The following is a 16900-nucleotide window of genomic DNA, read 5'->3' as shown; positions in this document are numbered from 1 at the left end:
GTATGTGTATGTGTATATGGGGTGAGAAGGGAAAGACAAATAATAAACGTGTAGAAACCTGATGATGACAAATAGTGATGTGAGGGAAAATAAGAGGTGAAATTGAGGGTGACTCTGGGTACCCAGGTGAGTGACTAATTTACTTGCCAGGGAAAGCCTCTTTGAGCTGAGATTTGTGAAAACCTGGAAGCAGAGTTTCAGGGACCTAGAAGAGGGAGGCAGGTAGAGGAGCAGAAGGAAGGCCACAGCTGCTGAAGGGGAGTGACAGAGGCAGGAGAGGACGTGCAGGGAGATTGGACAGGGAGCAGAGATCCCACCATGTGCCGTGGGTCATAGGCCCAGGAAGGGGGGCCCTGCTGGCATCATCAGATTTACATTTTTATAAAGACCTGCAGAGGAGATGGTCCAGGGGCAAGAGCAGAAGCAAGGGGCCCTGACAAGGGGTGTTACTGCCGTGGTCCTGACAAGAGATGGTAGTGTTGGTGGGAGGTGGTGGGAGTGGCGGTGGAGAGAAGTGGATGCACTAGAGACACACTTCATGGTGCAACTGACAGGCCTTCCTGATGAATTGGAGGTGGGGGACCAGGGAAACAAAGGAGCTCCGGAAGTACTCCTAGAAACATTCCTAGGTTTGGGGGAGCCAGTTGGTCTTCTATTTTTTAGGGCAGTGCTTCCCAGCAGTTGTCATGTCTTGGCTTACCCAGAAGACAATATTTGTATTGAAATGTAGCCGGGAGGGACTGGCCTCCGGGGTTCCAGCCACCCCAGGTTCCAGTGTCCACTGTGAGCACTGTCTCAGCGAACCTGTAACCCACTCACAGCAGTTCACCCACTGGGAAGGTCTGCTTCCGGAGGGAGAAGTTTCCAGCTGGAGCCAAGTGTGTGCTGCAGAGGGAGAGATGGAAATCAAGCTGCGGGAAGTGCAGTGAGCGTTCTCAGGACCACAGCACTCCCTCAAGCATGAGAAATAGAAGAGTTCAATATTTTGTAATAACTGTCAGTGGAGTGCAACATTTAAAAATTGTATAAAAATTAAAAATAAAAAAACATAACAGCAACCGCAACAAAAATAAAGAGTTCTAGAATTCAGGGCTAGAGCAGATTTTAGAAGTGACCTCATCCAACCCTCTCCTTTTTCTTTTTACACAAACATGTAAGACTAGGTTAAGGTCCTCATTCATTTACCCCGTGTACAGAGTACTTCCGGTGTGTGCAGCTATGCTACTGCTCTGTGACAGTGCTACTCAAAGAGCAGTCCTGGACTGGTACCCGGTCTGTGACCAGAGGATGCGGAAATGGAGGATAAGCCACTTTTAGGGCAATTTGATATAGAAGTACGTGATCATTGGACTTGCAGTCTCTCTTTCTTTTTTAAAAACTAATTCATTTTCATTGTGTTTTACAAAAAGATTAGTTCAGGATGGACTGAGGACCACAAAAACAATAACAACAACTTTTCCTGGGTTGGAAGACTGCGCCCCAGAGTGTTACAGCTAATTCAGTCACGTGACCGTCAGGGCTGCCCTGCTCCCCTCACTTGCCTCCCATCTCCTTCCCTTCAGAAGCACTGAGAAGGTCTCAGAGATTTAAGGAGCCCAGTTTTATTCTATATCCTCCTCCCTGATATGAAAGATGACGATTCTTCTTGTGGGCTTCAGCCTTTTGTTTTACTGTAAGTACACTCATTGTTTTGTCCTGCTCGGTCTATCGCCCGTTTCCCTTTTCCTTACTTTCCAAGGCTTGGGCTCTTTCTCATTCACACTGGATTTTCCAGTAATTTTCTGCCTTTAATTTTCATCTCTGTGTCTTTCCCCTGCCTCTGCCCATTGGGTTCCCTCTGGATGGGCCTGTGCTGGACCCAGTGCCTGCAGAGTGTAAGACTTCACTGTTTTCTTATTTTTTTCTCTTCACAGACAAGGACGTGCTGTGTAACCAAGTGACCCAGATTTCCCAGGAGCAGATAGCGGCGAGTGGCAGTGAGGTGACACTGCAATGCATTTTCCAAACCACATACTCAAATCCATACTTTTACTGGTACCAAATAAGACCAGATCGTTCCTTCCAGCTTGTCCTGCACAGGAGTAACATTAAATCCCATGATGTGGATTTTGCTCGGGGTAGATTTTCCGTGCAGCACAGCTTGACCCACAAAACCTTCCACTTGGTGATCTCCTCAGTGAGACCTGAAGACAGTGCCACTTACTACTGTGGCTTGAGCTTCCACGGCGATGCAGGTGTCCAGGAAGTCTGCACACAAACCCCTGGGCACAGCCTGGCAGAGCTGCCTCTCCAGACAGCTCATGTCCTTGGACACAGCATCCTTCTTCCCTGTCATTCTGTGGTCCAGTCTGGCCTTTAGAGGTGCCCTAACGTGTCTGCCAAATAAGAAAAGGCCTGGTCACATCCAGGGGAGCACCCTGGCTTCCGATGGAGCAGACATCTCCCCACTTCTGACACAGAGGGCCCTGGTTGCCCGAGTGCCCATGGTGGGGAAGGGAGACTGCACATCTGAGAGACTCCGGTGCCCAGGTCGTGCCTGATACAGAGCAGGGCTTGACAAGGATGTGCTGCATGTGCCAGGAGCATACCAGGACGGGGCTGGTGAAGGGCCAACTTCAGGAGAGCCTTTTGGAAGTGTCTTTATTTTAGTCTCCATCATTCATCCATTGCTGTGAATTGGCCTGTTTCCTTTTAAGACCCAAATTGGACACAAAGTTACTTACTTTAAAAAATTTCCCTGGTTTACCTTTCATTTGCATCTTCTTGTGCAACCACCTTATTTCTCCTGGATTCTCTTTGGCACCTCCATTTTACTTACTGTGCTTGGAGAACATTTTTCTTTCACTGAAGAGCACTGAGATATTCCCAGAAAGCTGTCTGTGAAAACCAGAATCCCAGCTTCAAAGTCCCTGAGTTTGGAGCTCAGTGGTATCCCCAGGGGAGAGAATTACCTCCAGGGGAAACCAACAATGTGATGTCAAAAATAGATATACTCTGGGCCCTGGGAATCCATCCCCACTTCCTCTACTTCTACGGGTGTCTCTTCCTTAAAACAACTAGTAGAGTTATTAGATGTAATCTTAGAAATAGTAGAAGCCTTAGACGGTATTTTATAGGAAAAGTACCGAAGCCCAGAGAAGTGAGGGACATTTGGAAGGTCGCTGATCTGGTTAATGACAGAGCCAGGGGTGTGGGGCTGCACTTCTGCGGGCTCCCTTGCAGCGGCACCCTAGGAGGCTGTATCAGTAGGTGGCTTGGGCAGCAGTATATCTGGGCTTCAACACAGGCAGGTGGAGAGCAGTCGCTATAGAGAGGGATGGAAAAGACATGCGTGAGGGAGCCAAAGGGTCAGGCCAAATGACTCAGCCTCTGGGGCTTTTGTTCTGCCACCTACTGAGCGTGTGTACTAATCTCCTGGAGACTCCTTTGGGGTCACATGAGATTCTACACGTGAGAGCTCTGGAAAACTATAATCCACGATAGCATGGTTTCCACACCAGAAGGCAGCCGCAATCCCCTATGGCTTCTGCCTTAAATCTTTTCAGGAGCATCATTTTGGTGGAAGAAATTCATGGTCCTATAAAATACTGGGATGCCTTTCGCTGATGATCAAAGTAAGCCAGAGGGTGGCTCGTTCATATGCTATGTACAGGACTATCCTGAAGTTCAGCCTAGCTGAACTTCAAAACAAGCCCTCTTCCCTGTCTCAGGGATGTGCTGTGCCCTTGTAGAAGGAACTTGGGGCTGACACTCCTGATAACTTTGTTCTGCTCCCAGAAATATTGCTGCCTCTCTGAATGACTTTGAACAAGGTACATACCTTTTCTGGGGGACCTATTTTTTTCCATCTGAAAAATGAGGATGTGTTGTTTTGTTCTTAGCAACTTCAGAGAAACATTCTAAGAATGGCCCAAGGTAACAGATGGGAATGTTTTGGAAACAGGCATTCTTGATGCACATGAGGTGAAGATGTGTGGAATCTTTTAATAGTTTTCCCCTGGATGGACCTGGCTTATCCATCTAGATGGTCCTAAACTCATTGACTCAGAATGCCACGGCCTCCTTTCTTTGGTTTGGGTTGTGAGGACGTGACATGGGGTTCTGCAGATGGCAAAGATGGGGGAGTTGTGGATGAACGTTGCTCTTTCACTCATATCCTCATGAGCCCCTGCCTGACAGCCCACATAGGTGCTGAGGAACCCACAGTGGTCAGTTGCTAGACCTTTGCTACCTGGGTTCGTGCACCCGGAAAAAGCTGGCCTTGCTGAGGTGGGAGGAGCCGAGCTCAGAGGCCACACCAGGGACGCTGCTGTTGTTGGAGTAGCAGGAAACCCAGGGGTGGGTCCCCGAGGCAGGAGCCTGCAGGCTGGGGGCCCAGGAAGCTGCGGTGTGACCTATAAACTCAGCGTGGTTTTTGTCTGACTACCAGTGAATTCACAGCTCCCCTTACCCCCTGAGATGGCCTGCAATGAGGAAAGCCAGAAGCAAGGCACACACAATGCACTTTAATACATGCAACAGAGACAAAGAAGAATGGCAGAAAACCATGGATACCAAAGGTCCAATGCCTTCAGACTTCTGGGCATGGATGGGCAAGCAGGGGGTCATGAAGGCACTGTTCTTACAGGGGAAATCTCGGGGTCTCATTCCTGTCCCTCCCTCCCAGAACACTTGCACAATGAGTTGCTTGAAAGCAAGACCCATGTCTTACGTATTTTTGCACCCTCAGTACAGTGCCTAGAACTTGGAGTAATTTACATTCGTTAAATCAATTAATAGAGAGAAACACATTTCCTCTGCATTTTACTCTGATCTCTGCTAATAACTCTGAGAGTATTTAGATGAGATTTGAGAAAACCCATTGCCTGGGCAGAGAGTGTTAGGGAGTCAAATGTAGTTTTGTTTGTCAAATACTAGGAAAAGCAGAAAGTGCCTTTGTGGATGAGGGCGCTAGTTTGGGGCAAACCTAGTGCTGGGTTGAGCAGAGCCTTTTATGTTTCGGTAGAAGCCCAGGATCTATTTTCCTCTTGGAGAATGGAGCTAGGAACCCGATGGCTCCCGCTTTCTACTTCTGGAGGCAAAGAAAGTCAAAGGAACAAAACACCATTTTCAAAATGTGTCAGTTGTAGGAAAAAAAATGTGTCCTATATACCTTCATATCTCTATATCCTTTTATAAAGCAGCATGTAAAACAGTTGGGACCATAAGCCCCCACTCTCCAGGACTTCTGTCTTTCATCAGGCTGAAGGATAAGCTGGGTTTGTTGCCTTTAAAGGAAAACTGGTTTGGGTAACAGCCATTTAAGCAAGGCTGGGACAGGTCAACTTAAACCACCAGGAAGTTGAAAGCCTAGGAGATAGCACCTCTGTAGGCTTTTGATTTCTTTCAGGGCGTGTAGCCTTCTCATGCCAGTCAGCCTGCAAGTGAAGGAAAATTGTCAGGGTTATAGAATCATAGACTGTCAGTGCTGGAAGGAATCATAGCAGTCATGCAGTCCTGGGGATGGCCAGTACTTGCTGTGGTTGTACCGTTGCAGACATCACTAATATATCCTGGCACATTCCCCTTCTACACATGGTGATAGTTCAGCTAGTCACTGTCAGTTTATCAATGTTGGCACAAGTCATAAAACCCATCTGCTCTCCTTTAGTTATTCTTCACTCCTTTGTTTTACAGATGTGATAACCCAGGCCCAGAGAGGTGAAGCGACCTGGCCTAGGTAACATAGTGAGTTAGTGACATAGGCAAACCTAAGCCCCGGGTCAAATTTCATGTCTAAGATAACCAGAAGAGGCAATGCAAGTAACAGGCAAATAATTCACGTCTCATCCTCAACTTTGCATGCATCCTGAGTGGCTAGTAGTGAGCTGTTCACTAAGGATGGGAGCATAGGTTCATCCCAGAGATAGGCTGGTCTACACATCGAGTCCTATGATTAAGTATCGAGAGCTGACATCCCCTTTGTCTAGGCAAAGATAGGTTCTGCTCCCCTTGAATATTCTTCAAGTGAAGCTTTACTGATGGCCTTGCCAAAAGCCCATGGTCCCCTGGCCATATAAACAAAATTAGCAGTAAAGAAAAAGATTTCTCCTGTTTAGGTCCAATTTTTTTAGCTCCTGAGTTTGAGGTGAGGATTATTGGCTGATATTATATTATATTACATGAATTTTGAGTCTGGCTTGAAATAAAAGGCTAACAGGAGATGGGGTGTTATGCTGAGTATCTGAAAAGGTCCACCTTAGTAAATCATAATATGTCTCTATGTGTTTTTCCTTTCTCAGTGCTTCTTACCATTCCTAAACTCCTTTCCTCCATGTGCAGCATAGTTGGGGTGGAGGTAGGAATAAGAAGCAGCTAGTTCTTACCTTAAAAGAAAAATAACTTGGCAGTCAAGAGAAAATTGATGGCAACACTCTTGGCAAACAGCATTCGGAGCCCCAGCACTGCAAGGGACATCATGTTCACCTTCCCGGCTTGAACTGCAATTGAATGAGAATGAAGATGGTGGCTTCAGCAAGAGACTAAAATTTCCTTCCAGAAATTGGACCCACAGCACCGAAACCAGACTGCCCTGAATCACCATCATCCTTCCTGGTCTGAAGCCCAGCTTGGTGCCAGACAGCCTTCAGAGACCTAAGGCTGCTATTCACATCTAGCAAGGCAAGCTTTGGAAAAACCCATGCTTACATCCAGGCAAACTCTGCTTAGAGAGTCAGAGGGAATCAACTGGGCTCAGGTATGGTTTTTGTTTTCTTTTGAAATAGAATGATTTTGGGCCCCATCTGACAATGACAGAGTTTGCTTTAACCTCAATTCTGAAGTTGGCCCTTTGGTTTCAACTAACCTTGGGGCTCATAGCAGGTCTCTGGAGTTTGAGTTTGCGTGATGTTTTCAGGTTCATTTGGCGTTGGATTTTCTGGAACAAACAACAGTGGTCAGGGTTACAGTGATAACCAAGAGGCTCAAGATATTTCAGGTTTTAAAACTGGATTTCAGGTTTTACTTACTTAGACTTTAAGTAAGTAAAGTAAGGACCAGAGAAGTGACTTGGTTAAGGTCCCATAGCTATTTGCACAGTCAACATACTTCCTGTCCTGAGAATTTTTTCCATTGTACCATGAGGCCCACATGCAGGTATGCCTCTAATTTGTAAGAACAACTAGAATAATTAACACCATGATAAGCTGGGCTGCCCTTTGTTATGGCATTCACACTAGATTAGACCTCACATGAATTTTCAACCCTAGAGTCTTTAGTATGAAGGAGACAGGGGTTTGGTGAAGAGGAGAGATGGGGATGAAATAAGATGGGCTTTATCTTAGATTCCAGTGCAGAGATGCAGAGATTTTAATTCCTAGTCAATGATGGGAATTAGCCTAAGTCTTGAGTCTGAGCCTAAGTCTTGTTTCCAGCATGACGTCATATTGAGAGTGATCTGTCAAGAGTTTACAACTCTAACTTCTCTTTCCCTTGACTTTTCTTCCCCACAATCCCAGCCCCTTGAGGCCAGATAGGACCTACCTGAAGTATTTTTCTTCGGTTTGAAGTCAGTAGAGCGCCAGGTTTGTTTATTATGTTGAACTGAACATGTCACTGAATCTGGATCTCCATACTGACCAAGCTTGACGGCACTGTACCTCCCACCGGGAGAGATGACGATAGCAGGGTAATATTCTCTTATTATCTTGGATGATTCCAGACTTATAGTTACATCTTTGGGGTAGAACTCCTTCACCAGACAAGCGACATGTGTCCCATTTTTCATGACAAAAACGGATGGGTTGGCAACAGCCTGAATTTCTGCAAATATAATCAATTTATTTTGTGAGATGATTATCCACGTGTGGGAGTTAAACCATGATGTTTTCCTCAATTCCTCTGGGGCCAAACACTACAATCCAGACTTTCCTGCATCCTGTTAGTGACCTGAGCTTGTTAGCACCTCTATGAAAGGAAGGCCAAGAGAGGTAGACATGAAATGCAGCAGTTTGACTTCTAGTTAGGAGCTGCTAAGAGATATGGCTGGGAGCAGAGGTAGAAAATGACAAATACAAAGAAGTGTCTGGGTCTTTTGAGTTTCAAATATTTATGTTTTATTAAACAATCCTCTGGACAATCCAGTTAGGCTGAAAATCTCTCTGAATCAGTTGGTTTATTTTAAATGCATGAGCCCTTGGAATGAGATCAGGGCAAGGTCTGAGAAGGACTATATAACTGGTTCCAACACTCTCCGGATGGAGGTGTTTGTGTCACTTCAGGGTGTCATCCCCATTTTTTGGACTGGAAGGGATCTGCTAAAGTTAAGTGGTCCATCTCTGTGCCTTCAGGTGAATTCTTAGTCTTTTGTAAGGGACCACCCTACAGTTTCTTTTGAGTCTTTAATCAGAGAATTACAGCTATCATTCTCAGAAGTCCTTAGGAACATAAAACTAGTTTAAGCCCATTTCTTCTTGTTTTGTTCTAAGTCGAGCTGTGGAACACCGGTTACAATAATTGGGTCTCCTCTGGCCTTCTCTCCTTTCATGCCTCATCTTGGACAATCATCTATCTGCTACTCTGTATATGCATCTTTTTCTTTCCTTAAAACCAGAGGGGGGTTGGGGATTTTTCAAAGGGCTCTCCTGGAACGTGGAAGGAGAAAACCTTCATTGTTTTGTTTCACGGCATAGCTGAAGCCACTGATAACAGACACCGATAACCCCAGCAGTAACGGCTTGGAAACCACATGTTCTGCTCAGTCACCTCCCTCCAGAACTGTGGCATTTCTCTCTTACGATACTGACTTTGGTGAGATGGATTCCAGTTGATTTTCAAGGGAGCTTGAAAATGAGTTATACAGAAAGGAAACTAGTCCATTGAAAAGCAAAACCAAAATAACCCTATCTCCTTCATTACTTAAGAGTGTGACCCAATCGTAGTCTGATTTAGTTGGATAATTAAGCCTTGCTTGGGATTTAAGAACCTAATTTCAAAGGCAGTTGCTAATGATCACTTTGGGCTGGAGAGACCTGGCTTGAATAATTTGAATAATGTGATATAACCAACAAGAGAGATGTCTGAAGAAGGTCATACGCTCAGGATATTGAGCTCTGAATCTGTTACTCAGCATTTCAGATAGAGCATAATGCACTGGTTTGGTAAAACATTTTTCTCAGATCCTCTTTCTCAATTAATGTCTATCCGTTCAAAACAATTGTTTGAAAGTAAAGTGTTTAACCCAGTCTTTGGTGTCATGGTAACTAAAGAAAAGGCTATCTGACTGAATTGAACCTTTTTTAAAAAATGGGATGCATACAATATAGTTGCCATATGTAACCTAGTCTATTTTGTATTAGACCTAAACCAAAATTTGAAGTTGTATAAAATTTGCACTACATTGTAGTCTAAAATTTAAAGATGTAATCACTTATCTTTTGAGAATTTCCAGGCTTTCTCCTTGGTCCACAAACGTAATTACATTTCAGCATGTATTGCAAAGTGCTGTTTGTTTGGGCAATTGTTATTTTATTTTCAGACTTTCTCTTTTTATCAGTACTCATTTAATGCTAAGGTTATGTGCTGGTAAACAATACAAAAAGAAGTGTATACCTTTCCTGAACAGTTTTTCTTAATTTATAAACTTAGAAGTCATCTATGTTCTAGATTCTCATAGAGTGTCTTACTGGTTCCCTAAGCATCGCAACATGGATAACAAATGTCACTCACAGTTTCAAAGATCTCTGCCAATATGGGATTTAACTTGAACACAAATCAGGTAAGTTTGCTCTACCTGATTACTCTGACCAGGTTGACCATTTCTCTCCTAAATCTTCCAGTGGCAGGACATTTAACAGGTGGCAACAAGGCATTCACACTAGTCAGCTTAGCTAAAGGGATGCCTAAGGATGAAGCAACCACCTTGGAGAATTTGGGCCTCTGCCCCTCCTGCACCTGATGCTCCAACTATTAGTATAATTCTTCTAGATTTCTTTGTGCTTTCTGGGCTGCTCTGAAGATTTCAGAAGTAAGTTTTTTTTTTTAAGTAAAAATAATTACAGAGCTACTTCAGCTACTCAGCCTAATATCTTTACTGTGGCCCACTCCATCTGTACTACTCCATCTCCTAGTTACACTTTTTCACGTAATGCAAACTGGATGGCAACCCTAGTCCCAGGAGTCAATTCCTCCCTAGAAATGTATGGAAAAAGAAATCAACTCACGGGGCTCCACGAAGAGTTTGGTGCCAGCTCCAAAAAGCATCTGTTGGGTGTCCCAGGAGCACACTGTGACGCTGCCGCACACGTAACCAGCCTGGGGCTGGCCCTGGGGCCTGGGCTAGAACATCTGTATCCTGCCTCCCCAGCCTGGGTCCCAGCCGAGAGACCCCCACCACTCAGAGAGCTACAAAGCGGCCCTTGGTTAGATCAGGGGTCGAATTCATAGAGTCTCAGTTCCCTTTGAACCTAATAATAGTTTAACTGCTGGGTAAGGATGAAAGCATGAAATCCCCAACCAAGAAGCACTGGGAGAGGGGACAGGGGACAGGGCTGAGACAGAGCAAGAGAAGAGGGTGACAGGTGACCAATAGCTGCCTTCAGGATGGAATATTTAACATCCCGTTTATTGGGAGGGCTCTCCAAGAAGAACACATTAGCTTGGGAGTAGGGATGGGGCACTGAATATTGACATTTCTTGTAATGAATGTTAGGCCAAGGAGGGTTTAGACACAGATCTTGTTCTCATATTCTGGTTCCCTTCTCTTGGGTCACAATCCACCTTTTTGATTAGAAACCTAATTTCTTCCCCATCACTCAGACTGAGTCTCACCATAACAGCAAACCTACTTTCTAATTCCCTGAGTCCATGGAAAGGCTTTCTAAGGACCTGAAGGTTAAACAAGAAATTGGTAGCTGACAGGGGAGCCCAGTGGTGCTATGTGTCATGGGTACAGGTCAGAGAAGCCAGCGCTTGCTTTGGATTGCTTATTTTTGTTTTATAATTTCTCTTGAGTCTGGATCCAGATACAAGCCTCAGGAGGACAGAGTAATCATGTGAAATAGAACTTAAGGATGATTACTCTGTCTTATCACCAAAAATCAAGAGTCTAGGGCTAGAGCTAGGCAAAGGGAAGGATGGTTGTATAGGGCCATTATAGGTTATCAAAACTTTAAGGATTGGGGGTTTGATTTGAAATTCTCAGTCCCCCTACCTGAGCTTCATATCATCATATTACACTCTATCACTGCAGGAAGAGAAAACCAGAGAAGCAACTGGGGTATATCTGGAGAGCTCAGGTCAGCATCTCAACAGAGGGGCTAAGCATCACTTTCATCTCTGAAGACCCCCAAAGGCACAGCCTCAGAGATTTGATTCTAACACTGCAGATAACTCTGAATCTCAAGTGGAAATGATTTAAAGGGAAAATGAAACAACACCTTTTGCTCAGATGCAATTTGCCCAACATCAATCAGACTGCAATCAGTTACAACGTGATTCTGTTTCTTTCCTTCTTTTCATTGCTCTAGTCTCTCTCCCTTCAAAGATAAGAAAACTCACCAAATTCCACTATTTCCCTGGAAGCAAGAGGCAATCAAGTATGCCTGTAAGTTTATATTACCCTCTGAGAGGCAGAGACCCCATTGACACTACCAGTCCCTTTCAGGACTGTCAGATCGCCTCCCCACATTCATGTATATTTCCCCACTTTTTATTTCCTCTGAAATAAACAAAAAAATCAGAATCTAACCAATGCCCCATTGGTTTTGGCATTTTGGAAAGCATCTGAAAGATTGCTGTTCTCTGGACTGGTCACAGTGACTGACTGTTGGCAGCTATCCAGACTACCTGAACATGACCCCTGGATTTCCAAACACTGGAACAGACTGCCAGTGGACAATATCTCTAGGAGAGCACCACTACTTCGCTATTGTCTTGAAGTTGGGGGCTGTGTTTCTACCTTGGATGTGGGCTCCTGAACCTTTACAGAATCCTCAGATTCAGGGCTAACAAGGGAGATGCGCACATTACGGTTCTCGGCAGACCCAGACGAGGATGGGACCTTGGAGAACATTTAGTGTGAGCCAGGCACGATGATTTAATGCAAGTTCTCAGCAAAAAAGAGACAAGGGCAGATTGGCTTTTATCATCTGAGGCAGAGAAGGCTATTTTGATCTAACTCCTTCTTTAATAATATTTTTCTTCTTTCTAACCCTCCCTCTTCCTATGCTGTGACCATGACTCTTTTTCCTCATAGACAGTGGAAAGATTCTCCTTATCTAGAACTTGCCTTTTTCCTGGTCCCAGTCCCTGACCAGAGGGCCAGAAGCCTGACCAAGGGCTTTATTTAAGCAGTTGTAGAAGACTTATCAATACTAATCCTCAGAACAGAGTTTCCAAGCATACATAGAATATTTTCTTAAGAGAAACCTAGTGAATTTGTCCTCCAATTTTACCCTGGCTCTTTGTAACAACAACAATGGATTTCGCATTTAAAACCTCCTAACTTCTCAAGAAGTTGCGTTTATTCAGGACTATGCCACAACTCCAAGGGAATATACACACTGAATAAAATGCATAACTTACTCGGTTCCACGATGAGTTGAGTCCCGTTTCCAAAGGTGAGTTGTGCTGTCAGCACACCATTTCAGGCATCATGGCCAAAAACATTACTACCTATTTGCCCCCTGCCTAGTGCATCTGTCTGGAAGGGGGTGGGTGAGCTAGAGACATAGAACTTTGCACGGGTTTCTAAGATCTAAGCATTTCATGTTAGCAGCTTCTTTGATGTATGTTATCTTCTGAGTGTTGACGTTGAGGGACATCCCTGTGTTTACTGCTGTTATCTCCTCAAACCTGTCATCTCTTACCCCCAGATCTTGCTTCAGGATCACATTTTCACAGGGAAAAAGGAATTAACTGTCAAATGGCTATTGTCAGCAGAAACATAACTGTAAGGTTCAAGTCAATCAGAAAGGACTATGCCTCAGTTAGAGGTGGAAGGACACGATGGTTGGACCAAGAGCCATTGAAGAAAAAGACTTGGAGTCTATTAAAAGGCTGCTAATACTCATAAATGACTACCATTTCTGTAAGTACTTTACTACTTACAAATGGCTTGTGCTTACACTACCTCAAAAGATACTACTGTAACAAACTCCATGAGATGATATTATTAGATCTATCTTACACATGAAGTCACTGGAGCTAAGCGTGGTTAAGATAGTGGCTGAGCTGGGCCTGACTCTCAGGTCTCCAGACCCCAGATTCCATTCATTGAACCAGAGGAATAGATGACAGGACTGAAAGGAGCCTCAGCTGTCACTTGTCAAAACCCCTGATGTCACACAAAGTCTAAGTAATGGACACATAGGGAGAGTTTTGATTCCTTTTTCAGCGTCTTTTTTCATTAAATCTCAGAATTCCCACTGGGTCATAAGATATTCACATCATTGGGCTTCCTCGCTTTTCCTACTATATTGTCCCTTAGAATTGGTCTGGATGATAATCAGGATCTTAGTGTGCTAAAGCTGGAAGACACCTGGGAAATCATTTGAACCAGCTAGAGGGAAACTCGAGTTCAGTGAAGTCACAGAGCTCGTCAAAGAGGATTGGAACTCAGTCTTTGAACTCTTGGTCTAACATGCTCACCACGGCACCTCATATTTACTAGACGTGCTGTAGTACATGTCTGGTCGTTGCCCAGATCTGTAAATGGTGAATGCATGGGTGTTAAGTAAGCTGGTCCACTAAGGCTAGTCAGGTAGAGGGAAGGCCACAAAAACTCTTCTGGATGGAGAGTGGACCAAGAAGACTACTGCAGCACGTACCCACCCTGGATTGTATCAGAAACTCAGTCCCTGCCCCTCAAATCATCCCTGGCTAAATTACCTGCTGGAGGGATTTTCAACAACCTAAGAAGTGTTTCCCAAGCTGATGAGTTGGGAAAATATTTAACAAAGATAATTGCCAAACATAGTGGTCAAAAGAAGAAAAACAACGAGTCACTTACTTGGTTCAACGTTCAGATAGGTTCCTTTGCCAAATACCAGTGGATAATACACAGCTGATTAACCCAGTCTAAAAACTGCCTTTCTTTTTTCTTACCACAACCCTGCCCCCAGTTGCCAAGTCATGTGATAGTCATTGGATGGGATTTTCTGTCTCATCTGCTTAACCTCTTTTCTCCTCAGTCTTGGGGGCTACCCTTCAAGACAAAGCAGGAGGTGGTTCCTGGGTCAAATAGAAATCTAGGCTTTTGCCATGTGTCACAATCTGAATTTGTGATCTGAACGACAGAGGCTGGAAAAGAGTTTCTTAGATCAGGAGCAAAGAAAGGTAGACGGTTGATCATAGAGTGGGTGATTGTCAACCCTTGGCTACACTTAGGTGGGGCAAGATCTAGTGAGTGACATGCCCCACTCAGAACCTTTTAGGAGAACTCCATTTCATATCCAGTCAGAGCTTTGCATCATTGACAGGCACTGTGCAGCAGCCAGACTTAGTATAAAATAGAACTAGAGTTTTTGGAACATTTTAATAATATGTTCATGAACTTCAAATTTGAGCAAGCTTTAATGGCATACTTACACTTAGAAGGGACAGTTAGATTAGCCTCTGTCATATGTAAAAATCAGTGTCTGTGAGATTGCTTGTATGTCACTCACAAAATCCAGGGAGAAAAAGTGCATCTTCAGATCAGTTTACAGCCCATACAGGATTGCATATCATACTTTGAAAATCACTAAAATGGAGAGTGCTTCTCAGTTGCGGTGAAGTAGGGAGATGTCAGAAAACCTGAAATCGAGTTCAACTCAGTTTCTTACTTACTAAGTGTGTAATCTTGGCCAAGTTCCTTAAGGTCACTGAGCTTCTTTTGCCTCCTTTATAAAACAAGGATACTGTCTTCTGTGTTGGGAGGTTGTAAGATTACATGAAAGGGTGTATATATAAAGCATTCCGTAAATGCGCGGTGTAAGCAGAATGTTTATTAGTGTTAGACTGAGAGTAAAAAGTGTTACTTGAAGCAGGAGCATGTAATTTCACTAAGCTCAGAGCTCCCTGGGACAGGGATGTAGGGAGAGGTTGCTGAGGGAGGAGAGAATCCTGTTTCTTTGGTGTTTGGGATAAAAGTGCCCACTTCTTAAAGCTGAGGGTGAGGACTGGAATCCAGATTTCTGTCTCCCTTGGTCTCTTCCCAAGGTCAAGTGTGACTGCCATTCCCTTCTCTAACCTTCCCTCTAGAATCCAAAAGCCCAAGTCCTTACAGTGACTTAGAAGCCATCCTTTCTCCATTACCAACCTGACCTCATTCATAAATTCTCTTCAGGTCACTCACTCTCCTCCAGCCACCCAGGCCTCCTTGGTATCCTTCACACACCCCAGGCAGTGCTTGTGTTCCCTCTGCCTGGAAATGCTCTTCCTCCAGAAACCTGCATGGCTCCCTCTGTAACCCCCTCAGGTCTCTGCTCAAATGTCCCCTTTCCAATGAGGCCTTCTGTGACCCCTCTGTTAAACATTGCACACTGCCCCCTCCCACTAATACTCTTTATTCCTCTTCCCTGCTTTATTTTCCTTCACAGGGCTTATTACCACCTAAACTACTATATATATATATTTTTTTTTTGAATTTTTGAATTTTATTTTATTTCTTTTTTTACACAGCAGGTTCTTGTTAGTTATCCATTTTATACATATTATTGTATACATGTCAATCCCAATCTCTCAGTTCATCTCACTACCACCACCCCACCACCCCGCCACTTTCCCCCCTTGGTGTCCATACGTTTGTTCTCTACATCTGTGTCTCTATTTCTGCCCTGCAAACCAGTTCATCTGTACCATTTTTCTAGGTTCCACATATATGCGTTAATATACAATATTTGTTTTTCTCTTTCTGACTTACCTCACTCTGTATGACAATCTCTAGATCCATTCACGTCTCTACAAATGACCCAATTTCGTTCCTTTTTATGGCTGAGTAATATTCCATTGTATATATGTACCACATCTTCTTTTTTTTTCCTTTTCTTTTTTTTATTATTAGTTTCTGCTTTATAACAAAGTGAATCAGTCATACATATGCATCTGTTCCCACATCCCTTCCCTTTTGCGTCTCCCTCCCTCTCACCCTCCCTATCCCACCCCTCCAGGCGGTCACAAAGCACTGAGCTGATCTCCCTGTACTATGCAGCTGCTTCCCACTATCTATCTACCTTACGTTTGGTACTGTATATATGTCCATGCCTCTCTCTCGCTTTGTCACAGCTTACCCTTCCCCCTCCCCATATCCTCAAGTCCATTCTCAAGTAGGTCTGTGTCTTTATTCCTGTTTTACCCCTAGGTTCTTCATGACATTTTTTTTCTTGAATTCTATATATATGTGTTAGCATACGGTATTTGTCTTCCTCTTTCTGACTTACTTCACTCTGTATGACAGACTCTAGGTCTATCCACCTCATTACAAATAGCTCAGTTTCGTTTCTTTTTATGGCTGAGTAATATTCCATTGTATATATGTGCCACATCTTCTTTATCCATTTGTCTGTCGATAGGCATTTAGGTTGCTTCCATGTCCTGGCTATTGTAAATAGAGCTGCAATGAACATTGGGGTGCATGTCTCTTTTTGAATTATAGTTTTCTCTGGGTATATGCCCAGGAGTGGTATTGCTGGGTCATATGGTAATTCTATTTTTAGTGTTTTAAGGAACCTCCATACTGTTCTCCGTAGTGGCTGTATCAATTTACATTCCCACCAACAGTGCAAGAGGGTTCACTTTTCTCCACACCCTCCCCAGCATTTGTTGTTTGTAGATTTTCTGATGATGCACATTCTAACTTGTGAGGTGATACCTCATTGTAGCTAAACTAGTATATATTTTATATAGTGAGGTTACCATCTGTCTTACAGTGGTAGTTACACTA

The 16900-nt window shown here is 44.0% G+C and overlaps 2 gene segments (V, D, J or C); one reads left to right on the top strand and one right to left on the bottom strand.

The window, feature by feature from the left end:
- The first annotated feature begins 1621 nt into the window (after positions 1 to 1621).
- Positions 1622 to 2912, top strand: LOC309802610 (T cell receptor delta variable 3-like). The segment is given in 2 exons: positions 1622 to 1672; positions 1914 to 2912.
- A 1350-nt stretch (positions 2913 to 4262) lies between these two features.
- LOC309802556 (T cell receptor delta constant-like) lies at positions 4263 to 14027 on the bottom strand. The segment is given in 5 exons: positions 13988 to 14027; positions 7522 to 7800; positions 6845 to 6916; positions 6366 to 6479; positions 4263 to 5417 (listed from the first exon to the last, which is right to left on the bottom strand).
- Positions 14028 to 16900: the final 2873 nt, after the last annotated feature.

This window comes from Mesoplodon mirus (genome assembly GCF_964341445.2).
Source record: "Mesoplodon mirus genome assembly, chromosome: 4".
Classification (NCBI taxonomy): domain Eukaryota; kingdom Metazoa; phylum Chordata; class Mammalia; order Artiodactyla; family Ziphiidae; genus Mesoplodon; species Mesoplodon mirus.
The sequence above is the reverse complement of the archived record's forward strand: the minus strand, read 5'-3'. Positions and strand labels throughout refer to the sequence as shown.